This window comes from Dendrobates tinctorius, unplaced genomic scaffold (assembly GCF_039654945.1).
Source record: "Dendrobates tinctorius isolate UK_male_01 unplaced genomic scaffold, ASM3965494v1 ptg000166l, whole genome shotgun sequence".
NCBI classification, from domain to species: domain Eukaryota; kingdom Metazoa; phylum Chordata; class Amphibia; order Anura; family Dendrobatidae; genus Dendrobates; species Dendrobates tinctorius.
Genome location: NW_027361833.1, coordinates 5,194,764 through 5,211,300, shown reverse-complemented (window position 1 = coordinate 5,211,300; position 16,537 = coordinate 5,194,764).

Sequence of the window (16,537 nt, the reverse complement as noted above, 5' to 3'; positions counted from 1 at the left end):
AGGAGGCGCCATGGCTCGCCCGGGAGTTATGGTGCTGACAGAGTAAGGGCACCTGCGCAGGCATCTGGTGGACGCAGGCTCCACCCCTCTGTCAGTCATCAAGAGATTACTGCATCTCCATCTGGCCTGGTCCTGGGGGCGGTACTGATGACATCATCAGTCCAGGAACCTATGAGGGGTGACCTGATCCCTGAAATACCTTGGGACTGGTCTTGCAAGCCGCCGAATATATTCTCGGTTCCCCTGTGTGTTGCTGTGTGAATTACTTTCTGACTGACTGACTGACTTTGGCCTGGACTTCTGACTCTCCTTCTGCCTAACGATTCTGTACCTCTGCTACTCTCCTGGTTTATGACTTTCAGCCTGAATCTGACTCTGCTTCTGCCTAACGATTCTGTACCTCTGCTACTCTCCTGGTTTATGACTCTCGGCCTGAATCTGACTCTGCTTCTGTCTACCGTTTTTGTACCATTGCTGCCCGACTGGTTTAGACCCGCATATCTCCACGTTTGTGTCCTGTATTGGAACACCTTTCTGACGACCGTCCTGCTCTGGACACTGCTCCTATTCAGACAGCGCCTCCTGGGCTCTGCTATAAATCCAGATCCCTGTATAGGGGTAAAGGGTATCAGTGTTTCTCGGGGTGTTGCCTGGCTGCAGCCCAGACCCGCAGGCGGACGTCACATTTATTTACATAAATACATGTATTTATTGGAATATGTGTATATATATATATATATATATATATATATATATATATATATATATTATTCTTTTCTTTATTTAGGAATTTTTAATAAATTATTTTTACACATTCTAATATTTTTTTTAACATTTTTGACATTCCACAGCAGAGTATCAGATCAGCGATCTGACAGGCAGGGAAGTAGGCATGCCGGCGCCTGCTCTCAGCAGGTGCTCACAAGCAGGACCCAGTAGGACCTCGCAGCCATCTTGGTACCGGGGGTCTCCTTGGAGACCATCAGGCCATTGCGATTGCATCGCGATGTCCTGATGGAAGCGCACAGGGAGCCCTCTCCCTGCACGATGCTTCTCTATGCCGCTGTCACTACTGACAGTGGCATCAGAGGAGTTAAATGCCCACGATTGGTGCCAGCATTACTGCGGGGTGTCCACTGTCACATACAGCTGACACCCACACCTAATCGACCGGGTGCTCAGTGTGAGGCCGCTCGATCGGTGCGCCGTACTAGTACTGCTGTTGGCAGCAACGCACCTTCCGCAGAGCAGTACTAGTACGGTGCATGTCGGGAAGGGGTTAAAATCTGACTTTCTGAAGTCCAACTTTAAAGTCTGTGTCCTCCCTGGTCCTCCTCCTCTTGTAATCGAAAACTCGAGGATAGCATTATCGCTGCCTTTTAAATTCTCAGCCACCATTACTTCCTCAACCATTTCCTCCTTGTTGGTAAGAATTGTCCAGAATTGCAGATCCTCTTGCACTCTCTTCTACCTTTTGAAAGATAAAGTTGTCAGCAAGAGAAGATAAGAATTTTCTGAACCCATTACTTTTGCCTGAGGGAGAGTCCCAACAAATATCTGGATAGTTAAAATTTCCCATGATCACTATGTCACACTTTTTTTTAGAACAGAGACATCTGAGGAAAAGAAAGAGTTCAGTCTGTCCAGGTGGCCTATAGTAAACACCTACAATCGTGTCCTTTCTATTCTTCTCTCCTTATATTCTTACCCAAACTGTTTTGGCAGAGCTTCAATTCTTTGAAACTTGGGTCTCTGTAGATACGCGTTTTCCTAACATAGAATACAACACCTCCTTGCCTCTTGTTAATCCTGTTTCTAATAAATAGGTTGTAGCCTCAAAGGTTTGTATTCCAATGATGTGTATCATCCCACCAAGATTCAGTGAATGCTATTATCATATCTCTCTTTCTGTGTTATCAGCTCCAATTCTCTGTCATGCTGTGACAGTCTTTGGTAAAGGTACTGTCACACTTAGCCATGCACCAGCGATCCCGACCAGCGATATGACGCTGTCAGGATCGCTGGTGCAGAGGCAGATCTCACCAGCGACATCGCTGGGGACGGGGGTCGCTACTTACCTGTCACACTAGGCGATCCTGCGTCCTCCCGCCCGCGTCCATGCTCGTCGCTCGTCTCTCCACAGGAAGCGCCGCAGGAAGCTGATGATGAGAAACAGTCCTGGACGTTCTCACGCGATCAGCGATAACCAGCGGGGGAGCGGGTCGTAGGTAAGTATCAGACACAGCGATATCGCTAGCAATATCGCTATAACGTCACAAGTTATAGCGATATTGCTAGAGTTATCGCTAAGTGTGACAGGCCTTTAAGGAAGGGGGGCCTCAAACTGTCCCTGAAACTGGGACTCTAAGGGTACTGTCACACTTAGTGATGCACCAGTGATCCCGACAACGATATGGATCGCTGGTGCATCGCTAAGTGGTCGCTAGTGAGCTGCCACACAGGCAGATCTCACCAGTGACATAGCAGCGGTCGGGGGTCGCTACTAACCTGTCAGACGCAGCGATCCTGACGTCCTCCCGCCCGCGTCCACGCGTCGCTCGTCGGTGCCACAGGAAGCCCAGCAGGAAGCTGACGACGAGAAATGGCCCAGGCCGTTCTCACGCGATCAGCGATAACCAGCAGGGGAGCCGGTCAAAACCAGTGACATTATAGCGATATTGCTAGCGATATCACTTAGTGTGATAGGCCCTTAAGTATCCCTGTCACAGGGTACTCTTGAAGGTAGATAGGCCCAAGTCTCCGACCTTACTATGCTCCTGTTAAACCCTGTTCTATCCACTCCCCCACGACATGAGGCATAGGACAGAAATGTAATGTAAAAAAGACACAAAAGATAAAACATAGATAATGGAAAACCTATACCAAACAAAAACACTAACCAACAATAGATAAGAGGATAGGTACAGGGAGGAATAAACTAAATGGGAACAGGGACCAGCAGATAAACACACACATACTACTGCAAACCACAGAAAACTTCTACAACAACTCTACTCCAAACACTTAGCTTTAGCACACAACACAGGAGGATGAATCCTGCATCAGCAGGGACAAAAAGGTCTGACCAGTTTATATATGAAAACTTAGCAACCAGTTTAGAAGCAGCTGAAATGGATCTGCATGTTTCTGACCAGTATACAATGGGCCGTTAACATCTTCAGCACCTGAAGATTCTAAATTCATTTAATATGAATACAAAACACATCACCTCTAAAGAAGACCTGAGATTCATTACCCGCCGTGATCGTCTAACTTCACATCTTTCAGGGGGATGTTACACCCTGGAGACATTCTCCTTGATTGTTTCCTATGCTCTGTGTATTTGTATATACACATTTTAGTTTTTAGTTGTTTTCTCTTGCACTTCTATTTTCATTCAGAATTTGTTGTTTTTGTTCTCCATTATCACTTCTAATAGCAGGGTTCCCAAAAGAATTCATTTTTTCCTGGTCATATATTTCCCATCCCATACTGCTATAGTTTAAAGCTCTCCTGATCAATGTAGCAAGGCGTCTACCAAATATATGTTTTCCTATTTTCGGAAGCTGTAACCCATCTCTAGCAAGAAGTCCATCATATAGGTAATTCACTCCATGGTCAAGAAACACAAAACGTTGCTCATGGCACCATTGGCTTAGGCTAGTTTCACATTAGCGTTTGGAGGTGCAGCGGACGCTCGCCGTGAAGCTCCGCTCCTGCCGCGCCTCCTCCGGTCAGCTCCGCCTATGGGCGCATGCCGCTGCATGCGGTCTGCATACCCTATCTTTAGCATTGGGTATGCAGGCCGTGCGCAGGTATGCTTTTGCCGCTGCATGCGTCCTTTTGACTGTGCAGCAATCGCACCAAAATGTAACACGTTGCGTTTGGTGCAGGTTGCTGCACCGTCAAAAGGACGCATGCGGCAGCAAAAGCATACCTGTGCACGGCCTGCATACCCAAAGCTAAAGATAGGGTGTGCAGGCCTGCGCCTATAGGCGGAGCTGATCGGAGGAGGCGTGGCAGGGGCGGAGCTTCACGGCGAGCATCCGCTGCGCCTCCAAACACTAATGTGAAACCAGCCTAAGACAGTTGTTCACCTGCAGAATCCTGTTCAATCTCCTTGGTCCATTTTCATCTGCTGGGAGGATGGATGAGATGGCCTGCTCTCCCAGTTCCTTCACTTTCAGGCCTAGGTCTTCCAAGTCTCTGTATATAGTCTCCAGGTCCTTTTTTGCTGTGTCTTTTGTTCCTACGTGTATTTCTAGACATGGTTAGTCATCTGTAGCACTGAAGAGTCTTGATACTCTATCAGACACATCTTTGATTTGGGCGCCTGGACGACAGCACACTTCTCGTGAGGTAAACTCTGGTCGGCAGATAGCGGCTTCTGTTTCTCTCAGCAGGGAATCCATCATGACCACCACTCTCCTTTCTTCTTCACTACAGTGCTTCTTTTTCTCCCTTCAAGAGGCTTCTGATTTCTTACTGGAGCATTCTTTGTAGGCAAAGCAGTTTTTTAATGTACATCTTCATAGTTGTCCTGCGTGAGAGTCTGGTAGAGGTTCTTCAGCGGTATGGGTGCTGACTGCCTCTTCGTCCTCCTGCTTCTTGGGGTCACATGCTTCCATTTCTCTTCTTCTGCAGATACATTGAAAGATGCTTCTCTTTTGAACATTCTGAATAGTTACAGTATTTCTACTCTGTCATTAGCTTCTACAGGAACACTGAAAAGTTCTTGCAAAATTCTGCAGAGATTCTTCTGCTCAGTCAAGGAAATCCTCATCTTCTTTGAGCTTAAGTGTAGCTATTCTCTACTGAAGACTTTGGACCTTTTCCTCTAACAGTGTCACAAGCTGGCATTTCATGCTTGTAAAGTTTGTATTTTCCTCTGGCAAGTCTGTAAACATATAACACACATTACAGGGCACCATATGGATAATCTCCTTCTCCATGTTGCACAAGATCTTCAGCAGATAAAACATTGATTTTATAAAAACTGCAGCACCCAGTAAAGTAAATGATACATCTCTGGAATCAGGGCCTTTGCAAGTACATCATGCTGCTCACAGATGGAGTGTAAAATACTCAGTAACAGATTATATTTGAAGAGGAAAAAGTACACTTTATCATTAAGCTGTAGATTTTTATTTTTTTTGAAGAGGAAAAACTGTATTTTATCTTTGAGCTATATATTTTTAATTAACAAAAACATTTTAATTTTTTATTTCACAAATCAAAAGTACACATGAAAATATTTGCTCAGAGAAATGTGCTTTATTCTCTGTCTGGGTTCATTATTTGCTTTCAATTCAAGGATAAAATCTATAAAATCTGTATTCAGTATAAACAGACCTTGAAAGATGGCAGTTGGTGCTCTTAAAACTTTATGGAGAGGGGAGGGGCAAAAAAGGGAGGAGCTAGAGGCAGGCACAGACATTATGCTGCAAGCTCTCCTGAAGTCACAGTGACAATTCTCCATAGAACTTTATGAACATTAACTGTCACCTCCTATCTCAGTAATGGGAGAGTCTGTATTCACTGAAGACATGATTATACGGATGAATTGAGAATTTTGAGAATGAAAGATCAGTCTAGAAGGAGAAAGAAGCAGATTTATTTAATAAGATATATTACATAGATTTTTATTTTCCCGTGTATTATTTATTTATGAACTAAACATTAAAAGGACAGTTACTCTATAAACTGTCAATAGAACTCTACTATCTCCAAAAGCTAAAAATCTAGATATAATCATACTTATCAGATTCAACAAATATTACACTTGGGAGATGGTAGCAGTTTTATCACTGTTATGCTCCTCTCTGCTCCTGTCACCAACCGCTGCACTCTGATTGCAGCAAGAAAAGTGGTAGTGACACGAATCATCACCTCTCCTTCCTTCAATCAGGGCGCTCAGCCACAGTGACAGGCAGTATAAATGCAGGAGCAGCAGGAGAGGAAGCAAGTACATTTCTTCACAGCTCATAATGTATCTATCATGATTTGGCCACTTTAAACATAAATCAGCTCCAATGAACAGTATACGAGTAAAATAAATGTGTCTGGATACAGGTGCATGTACTCTACCAAGACTTATAGGAATAAAAAGTATAATTTTAAAGCTGCAAATCCCCCCATCATCATGTTACCATCTGCATATCTTTTCCTATCCGCCACACTGGGCAAGTGATGCATTGGTTAAAACTACAACTATTACAGCCATTTATTTTTAATTATACCATGTAGTGACCAGTTGTGCACTGTGTACCATAACCTTATCCCAGTAAGTTAATTTCCAATTAACCACTTGTGCTCAAATAGCTTTTTTGTAGAGATTGGATGTGCCAGTAATGAGAAATCTAGGGCCAAAGCCATGTGCATTCAGGATCCTAGTGCACTGGGGGCATGTCACTAGGATCCTGAATGCACATGGCTTTGACCCTAGATTTCTGGACTACTTCTGATACCCTTAGGGCAAGCCCGGCCTAATGTGCACATGATTTCTACACTAGGTTTATCATCCATAAAACATCTGACCTCTACATATGTAAAAAGATACTGACAGGTTCCCTTTAACATTTCAACAATATAATTTCATACAACCCAATCTCCCTTACAAAACGTCTGAAGGAAGAAAGAATAAGAAAAACTTAAAAAAGAGTAGGTCAAGGTCCTTGCTCATCATGCAATTCTTTAAATTATGGGTCCCGTATTTGCTTGCAATATTGGACTACTCTACTGTAGAGCTGGAGAATTCCCATGCCCCACATTCACCACAGGAGTTCTGCACATGTTTTCACTGAGCCATTTTGTAAGGGGTAAAAGAGCGTTTGTCTGTCCACAAGACACATGCATTACTAAAAGAGTTGAGAGACCTGGTAACAACTAATCCAGACTTTTTTCTTCCCTGGTAGACAGATCCTGGACCATGGGAGTGTGTGATGGTGGTATTAAAGAGTGACTAATCAAGAGAGAGACAGGGTTAGAGCCTGCTCTGTACAACAGGAGGAAAGAAAGAACAGACAAAAAAAACAGAGAGAAATACAGGGAGAAAGGTAAAAAGTATGAGAGCAAAGAGTGGAAACAGCAAGGGGATGGATGAAATAAAGATTAGAGATCTGTGAACTTGCTCAGAAAACAAGCCAATCTCAAATTCGGCACAAACGTAGCACATTCGAACTTGTGTTCAGATTCTCAAGCATTTTTCCTCAAAGTCGGCAAAATTCAGCCACAGTTCGGTAAATGATTGCGTCTCCACTAATGCTTTTGTCACGACTTTGACTAGGATAGTGGTGCTGTATGATGAGCGTGGGGGACATGTTCAATGAGGGCAGGGGGTGGGGAGAGGGTGAGTAGTGGCAGACTGTAGTTTTATTTCTCTTTTTAACTTAATGAGTGGAGATTCCAGCAGTCAAGCAGGGCACAGAAACCATCCACAATGTCCAGACACAAGGGCTTTTGTCATTGTGTAACAACCCTGCTGGCATCACTGCATGGCCTCCCATCCCCCACACACCAACTTACTCACTGCTCCAGGCCATGCTGTGACGTCTGTCTGCTGCCAGCTCCATGCTCTGTGCCTCTTGCTTCCTGCCTGCTCTTTGCATGATTGCTGGCTGTGTGCATAGGGGGGGCGCCAGAACTCTCTGGTTCTTATGGAATCAGGGTGCACCTGTCTAAAGTGTCCCTGACCAATTACCAAGAGGCCTCTGTTATTTAGGGAAGCTCCACCCAGTGGACCCTGCCTGTACAATGTCTTTACTCAGTTAGTGTCTTGCTTCTGAGTGGCCAGGTCCTGCTCTGTGTGTCGCCTTCTCTGAAGGCTTGATTCCTAGCTTTGCCTTGTACCTGTCTGTCTGCCCTCTAGGAGGCAGAATATCCTAGTCTCTGTGTCTTTGTTCCTACCTTGCCTTGAACCTCTCTGTCCACCCTCCAGGAGGCAGAATATCTTGGTCTCTGTGCTATTGCTCCTTACCTTGTCTCAAACTTGTCCTTGCCGCCCTCCAGGAGGCAGAATATCCTGGTCCCTGTGTCCTTGGTCCTGTACCTTATCTCGCACCATTACCTTGTCTGAACTCTGTCCTTCCTCTGTCTGTCTGTGGTTCCTTTTCCCTGCTGTGTCCTTGTGTCCTGTCTGTCTGCTTGTGCTCTGCACTCTTGCGGCTCTGCTTGTGCTCTGCACTCTTGTGGCTCTGCTTGTGCTCCACATTCTTGTGGCTCTGCCTGTTCTCCATACTCTTGTGGCTCTGCCTGTGCTCCTTATTCTTGCAGCTCTGCCTGTGCTACATACTCTTGTGGCTCTGCCTGTGCTACATACTCTTGTGGCTCTGCCTGCTCTGTACTCTTGCGGCTCTGCCTGTGCTCTGTACTCTTGCAGCTTTGCCTGTGCTCTGTACTCTTGCGGCTCTGCCTGTGCTCCGCACTCTTGTGGCTCTGTCTGTGCTCTGCACTCTTGCGGCTCTGCCTGCTCTGTACTCTTGCGGCTCTACCTGTGCTCCACACTCTTGTGGCTCTGCCTGTGCTCCATACTCTTGCGGTTCTGCTTTGTTCTGGGTCTGCTGCTGCAGAACCTCCTGCTGACCTACAGCTCTTCTCTGCAGCCTTGCGGTTTTCCTCCTGTGTGAACAGGTCCAAACCTGTTCCTTCATACTCCATTTCTTCCTGCCAGTACCAGTACCTGCACCTGATGTGTGAACAAGTCTCTACCTGTCCCTCCATACACCATTCCTTCCTGTCAGTACCAGTACCTGCACCCACTGTGTGAACAGGACCCTACCTATTCCATACACCACTCCTTCCTGTCCGTGTCCCTGTGCCTTTCCAGTTGGTCCCTGTCTCTGTGTCTCAGCCGTGCCCACCACCTGCCAGTGTCTCAGCCATGCCCGCCATGCTCACCTGCCTGTCTGCTACTCGTGCCTGTCGCCCGTACCGTCTCCCCAAGTGGGATCAGCAGCCACAGCCAGACACCACCCTGGAGTGACACCTGGCAGCTGCCTGCCGCACAAACCTGACCTCACCATCAAAGGCTCTAGTGAAAACCAAGGCAGCTGTCGTAGTCACGCCCCTTCCAGAGTAGTCTGGTTTGTGGTACAGTGGGGCCACAACCCCCTGGCTTACGCCCACCAGTCAGGGCGTGAGTGTGACACATTGGCTGTCAAAGTCCCATGTGCCTCTTCATTTAAAAAACGGACATGTTGTTTTGGCACCATTTTGTCAGTGTAACAGCACAAAGAGGCTGCTGCTGCTGCTGTTGCAAGTATTCAGATAGTTAGTTAGGTGGTTTAATGTCAGCTAGTTCAGCTAGATTGGATCATGTATAAAATCGACCTTCCAGCATCTAAATCATTTGTACTAACAGTGTGGTGCAGGCACTAGGCCACATTTCCTAATCTAAATCAATTGTGCTATTACTGTGGTGCAGGCACTAGGCTTATTTCATAATCTAAATCGCTTGTGCAAATACTGTGGTGCAGGCACCAGGTCACATTTCATAGTCTAAATCGTTTGTGATAATAGTGTGGTCCAGCAAAGAGACCACATTACTGAATCTAAATAGTTTCTGCTAATAGTGTGAGCCATACACCAGGCCACATTTCAGAATCTAAATCATTTGAGATAATAGTGTGGTCCAGCAAGGAGTCCACATTACCAAATCTAAATTGTTTCTGCTAATAGTGTGAGCCATACACCAGGCTACATTTCTGAATTTAAATTGTTTGTGATAATAGTGTGGTTTAGCAAGGAGTCCACATTACTGAATCTACAGTGGGGCAAAAAAGTATTTAGTCAGTCAGCAATAGTGCAAGTTCCACCACTTAAAAAGATGAGAGGCGTCTGTAATTTACATCATAGGTAGACCTCAACTATCAGAGACAAACTGAGAAAAAAAAATCCAGAAAATCACATTGTCTGTTTTTTTTTTTTTTCATTTTATTTGCATATTATGGTGGAAAATAAGTATTTGGTCAGAAACAAAATTTCATCTCAATACTTTGTGATATATCCTTTGTTGGCAATGACAGAGGTCAAACGTTTTCTGTAAGTCTTCACAAGGTTGCCACACACTGTTGTTGGTATGTTGGCCCATTCCTCCATGCAGATCTCCTCTAGAGCAGTGATGATTTTGGCTTTTCGCTTGGCAACACGGACTTTCAACTCCCTCCAAAGGTTTTCTATAGGGTTGAGATCTGGAGACTGGCTAGGCCACTCCAGGACCTTGAAATGCTTCTTACGAAGCCACTCCTTCGTTGCCCTGGTGGTGTGCTTTGGATCATTATCATGTTGAAAGACCCAGCCACGTTTCATCTTCAATGCCCTTGCTGATGGAAGGAGGTTTGCACTCAAAATCTCACGATACATGTCTCCATTCATTCTTTCATTTACCCGGATCAGTCGTCCTGGCCCCTTTGCAGAGAAACAGCCCCAAAGCATGAGGTTTCCACCACCATGCTTTACAGTAGGTATGGTGTTTGATGGATGCAACTCAGTATTCTTTTTCCTCCAAACACGACAAGTTGTGTTTCTACCAAACAGTTCCAGTTTGGTTTCATCAGACCATAGGACATTCTCCCAAAACTCCTCTGGATCATCCAAATGCTCTCCAGCAAACTTCAGACGGGCCCGGACATGTACAGGCTTAAGCAGTGGGACACGTCTGGCACTGCAGGATCTGAGTCCATGGTGGTGTAGTGTGTTACTTATGGTAGGCCTTGTTACATTGGTCCCAGCTCTCTGCAGTTCATTCACTAGGTCCCCCCGCGTGGTTCTGGGATTTTTGCTCACCGTTCTTGTGATCATTCTGACCCCACGGGGTGGGATTTTGCGTGGAGCACCAGATCGAGGGAGATTATCAGTGGTCTTGTATGTCTTCCATTTTCTAATTATTGCTCCCACAGTTGATTTCTTCACTCCAAGCTGGTTGGCTATTGCAGATTCAGTCTTCCCAGCCTGGTGCAGGGCTACAATTTTGTTTCTGGTGTCCTTTGACAGCTCTTTGGTCTTCACCATAGTGGAGTTTGGAGTCAGACTGTTTGAGGGTGTGCACAGGTGTCTTTTTATACTGATAACAAGTTTAAACAGGTGCCATTACTACAGGTAATGAGTGGAGGAAAGAGGAGACTCTTAAAGAAAAAGTTACAGGTCTGTGAGAGCCAGAAATCTTGATTGCTTGTTTCTGACCAAATACTTATTTTCCACCATAATATGCAAATAAAATGGAAAAAAAAACAGACAATGTGATTTTCTGGATTTTTTTTTTCTCAGTTTGTCTCCCATAGTTGAGGTCTACCTATGATGTAAATTACAGACGCCTCTCATCTTTTTAAGTGGTGGAACTTGCACTATTGCTGACTGACTAAATACTTTTTTGCCCCACTGTATATAGATGGTACTGTGTTGTCAGGGCAGGAAGAGGAGGAGGAGGATGACTCTCAGGGCGAGAAGTGGTAGAATATAGAGGATGACGATGAGGTTGTAGATCCCATTTGGTGTGAACCCAGAGGCACACAGCTGAGTAGCTCAGCAGAGGAGGTGGAAGAGGAGGAAGCTGAGAAGGTTATGTTGCTCCACAGACACCGAGTGATGCAAACACTACATGCACTACATCCCCAGCCACAACTCTGGTTGTGGCAAGCAGTGGTTGTGGGTCTGCAATTCACAGAGGCAGCAAGGGTTGCCTAGCCTGGGCATTTTTGACATTGCAAAGGATGACCCAACTCACGTTATCTGCCAACTTGCAAAAAGCGACTCAGTAGAGGAAAAAATTGCAATAAATAGACTATTTGCATGAGTCGGCACATGCATGATCAACATGCATTAGTCTGGAAATCTCACTGTGCTAAAATGCGGACTAGTGGGCTTCGACAACCACCTGCCATTTCATCAACCACATCTGCTGTTTCTTCCTCCTCTGTCATCATGGCAAGTGTTCTCACACAGGTCTCCAGCCGCAGAACCTCCACTTGTTTACCCCATACAGTCGGGGAGAGTGAGAGCCTGTCAGCTGTTATGGAAGTGTAGATGCTTCCTATTTTTGTTTCACCGAGCACACCACATCGTTCTCAATCCACCATCAGGACCGCCATCAGGGCATTACTGCCCTTACTGGTGTATGGGGCCCGGAGCATGCCCCCTCTGTTCTGCTCACCGTGCCCCCAACGGCAGGATCAGTAACTACCGCTTCAGTAACTGATCACTTAAAATCTGTTGCCGTGCAGGAGATTCCTCAACAGTTAACAGCTGCCAGCCAATCACAGGCCGTTAGCTGACGTCAGTGTGCATGTCGCCGACGTATGACATCACTGTCATACGCCAGAACGACGCTGCATGCCTCAGCTGAATCGTAAGTGAGGACATCGCTGGGGCTCGGCTAGGTAAGGAAAAAACTATTTTTTTTGTAAAGCTGCGGCATGGGGAATATTATACTGGTATGGTGCTGCATTATACTACTATGGGGGAAGGGAAAGGGGATGCATTATGCTATGGATTGCATTATATCTATATCGGGCTGCTGCTTTATACTATGGGGTGCGCTATACTGCTATGGGGCTGTTGCATTATACTATGGGGCTGTTGCATTATACTATGGGGCTGTTGCATTATACTATGGGGCTGTTGCATTATACTATGGGGCTGTTGCATTATACTATGGGGCTGTTGCATTATACTATGGGGTGCATTATACTCCTATGGGGTTGCATTATACTATGGGGTGCATTATACTGCTATGGGGTGCATTATACTGCTATGGGGGTGCATTATAGTACTATAGGGTGAATTATATTGCTATGGGGTGCATTATAGTATTATAGGGTGCATTATACTGCTATGGGGTGCATTATAGTACTATAGGGTGCATTATAGTTCTATAGGAGGCATTATACTGCTATGGGGGTGCATTATAGTACCATAGGGTGCATTATACTGCTATGGGGTTTCATTATACTACTATGTGGGTGCATTATACTATATAAGACTATGGAGTTCATTATACTACTATGGGGGTGCATTATATTGCTATATATGAATATGGGGTACATTATACTATTATGGATGACTATGGGGGCAATATGGAGAGACATGAGGCAGAATGGGAGGACACGTGGGGTCCAGAATGTGGGACATTCTTACTGTAGGGGCTAATTAAAGGATATTATTTTTGAGGATACTGTTTTCAGTATGGGGAGGAGATGTCCTGTTACTTTGCGGGGTGGCACAGTCATTTATTTTATTCATCTGGCGTAGTGTAGAGGTTGTTGAAAAATTGGAGAATGTGCTCTAGATAACTATGTTATTTTCTGCAGAGACGAGTCCTGGCTGGAAGAACTGTGTGCTGGATGAAGATGAAAAGCGAAGATGAAGACTTCAACTAGAGATGTCACCAGTGAGTCACTGTGTTACCTGTACACTGACACTATACACTGTATACTATATACAGAGCTCCTGTGTATAATGTCACTGGTGATCACTGTATTACCTGTAAACTGACCAAAGCTCCTGTGTGTAATTTCACCAGTGAGCACTGTATTACCTGTACACTGACACTATATACAGAGCTCTTGTGTGTAATGTCACTGGTGATCACTGTATTACCTGTACACTGACACTATATATAGAGCTCCTATGAATAATGTCACCAGTGATCACTGTACTACCTGTACACGGACACTATATATGAAGTACAGATCTCCTGTGTATAATGGCACTTATGGTGATATTATTATTGTGTTTTTTTTTATTAATGATCAGTACTGTAGTATTCAGTCACTATGTTGTGCAATATGTGATCTGGTCATGGTGTGGCTGTATTTGTTCCTTGTATGTGCTATTATTTGGTCACTATGTGATGGTAATATGTGATCTGGTCATGATGTGGCAGTATTTGTTTCTGTATGTAGTATTTTTTGGTCACCATGTGGTGGTAACATGTGGTCTGGTTATGGTGTGTTGGTTTTTGTTCCTTGTTTGTGATATTATTGATCATTTTATAAATTGAAAAATAAATAAAAATATACCTAAATTGTATTGGATATTTTAACAAATGTTTAATAAGTTACAGTAGAGTAGAGCCCTGCCAAAAGAGTCTACCTTGTTATAGTGACGGATTAAAAAATATTTTGGCCAAAACATAAGCTGCTGGTTATGTATGTAGTGATAGGAACTGTAAATGTGTGATTCGTGAGGATGTGGTACAGAAGTGGAGTTTTTCCAATAGAGGGCAATGGGACTATGGATGGTTTGAGGGGTGGAGCCTGGGTGGACTCTCAAGGAGGCCCCAAAAATTTTGCCAAGATGGGACCGAAAAATTCCTAGTGGCATCTCTGTCCACCATATCATCTCCACCAGTACCTCACTCAAAGTCCAGCAGTTTGTCCTTTTCATCCTATTCAACCCTCTCTCAGCACAGCAGTCAGCACTCGGTCCTGCAGTTGTGGTAACGTAAAGGAATGTCTCCTCCTACACATATCAATGCTAAGAGCTTGAACTCCGCAATCTTTAATCTGTTTGACACGGAAATGTCTTTCCGCCTGGTAGATACAGACGGTTTCCGAAAGTTAATGGCTGTTGCAGTTCCCTAGTACAAGTTGCCAAGTTGCCATTGCTTCTCTAAGAAAGCTGTGCCTACACCAGCATGTCACAGATAACATCACTCGTTCCTTGAAAAAAACTATGTCTGCCCGGGTGCATTTCACCATTGACACCTGGACGAGCAAACATAAGCAGGGACATTACATCTCACTGACTGAGCACTGGGTGATTCTGGTGGCTGTGGGGGCAGGTGGGCAAGGGGCTGCTCTGCAAGTTTTGGAATCCCCGAGGCTTGCAGGCCAAACCTCTGTATCTAACACTTCCTCCACCACTTCTGCCTCCTCCTCCTCCTCCTCTAGGGCCTCGTCCTGCACCCTCAACATCTCCCTTAATGTGACACACATTCCAGCAGTGCAGAAAGGATTCCCCCACCTCCGTACTGTGCAGCTAGGGCTCACCACAATCAGGCAGTGTTAAATTAATATGCCTTGGAAATCAGTCACACAGCTATCCAGGCCGAGTTAGAGCAACGACTATCTTCACTTAACCTGGAGCCAGGGAAGGCTGTGTGCAATAATGGTGCGAACCTGGTGGCATCCTTACACCGGGTCAACCTCACATTTGTGCATTACATAGCTCACGTCCTCAACCTGGTGGTTCAGCAATTTCTCCGCCGCTATCCCGGCTTCGATACAATGCTGCAGAAAGCACAGTTGCTGTGTGCTCATTTCCACCATTTGCACCCTACAGGTCATCGACTAGCATCACTAACGAGGTCTTTCGTCCTACCAGATAACCGTTTGATATGCAATGTGCCGACACGGTGAAATTCCACTCTGCACATGTTGCAGCAACTGTGGCAGAAGCGACGAGCCCTGGCACGCTATGTGATTTTGCAAAGCCTGGGCCAATTCAGTACGAACATGGTGCAAATCATGCTTGCGGAATGGGCACAGATGAAGGACCTCTGCACCCTTCTGCACAGTTTTGAAAAGGCTACTAAGATGGTTAGCGCTGACAATGTCATCATCAGCATCAGTATTCTGGACATCTACCTCCTCCTGTGGGAGGAGGTGGTGGTCCCAGAAATAGAGGTGGAAGCAAAGGAGGATGTGGAAAGGATAACAATATCGCTAAGTTCCCAACTGTGTTCGGTGCCATGGGAGGGTGGATTACAGGAAGGAAGCAAGCTTGAGTGCTACCCCATCACCAATACACCATCGACTTGGACCTCATGGAAATGCCCGACACATGAGCGCCTTCTTGCTGCACTGTCTGCAACATGATGTTCGTATTGTTAGGATTAAAAATAGTGCTGACTACTGGGTTGCCACTCTGTTAGATCCACGGTACAAGGGTAAATTTTGCCAGATGCTTCCCCCCCCGAGAAAGTACGTGCGCATGCTGGTGTATCTAAACACGCTTGTAGACAATCTTAAGAGTTTTTTCCCCAAGACAGCAGTGATGCACATAGTGTGCATCACAGTTATACACTTCCAACCCCGGGAGTGTCGAGTAGTCAATGCAAAATATATACTATTTCTACTCTGGAGAAATTGATGCCAATTTAGTGGAGTGTGGCAATAATTTTTGAAATGTGGACGCTTCAAGTTGGGTCTCCATCATGTGTGTTTCCTGTAGCGGTAGGGCTCCCAGACCGGCAGGCCTGCACTTACTTTCAGTTAACTACCTTTGTGACTATCTTTACATTTTTTGCATCCTCTATTGACACTCATCTGTGATTACTATTGCTTTTCTTTTTTGTTTTTTTAATCATATTTTCAATAAATTGGTATTTTTTACTATTCATATAGTTGTATTTATTGGGCTAGATGCTCTGATATCTTTGTACTGTAGGTTTGATTATGTAGGGCGTTAACTTATGTTACCCATTGTGCCGGCTTAGTTAAATTTATACTAAGTTGATGTAGGTATAAAGGGTAACAAGCAGGAACGGGGAAGCAGTGACGGTACGCAGGCAACAGAGCAAGGGTTACAGGATTTATTTACA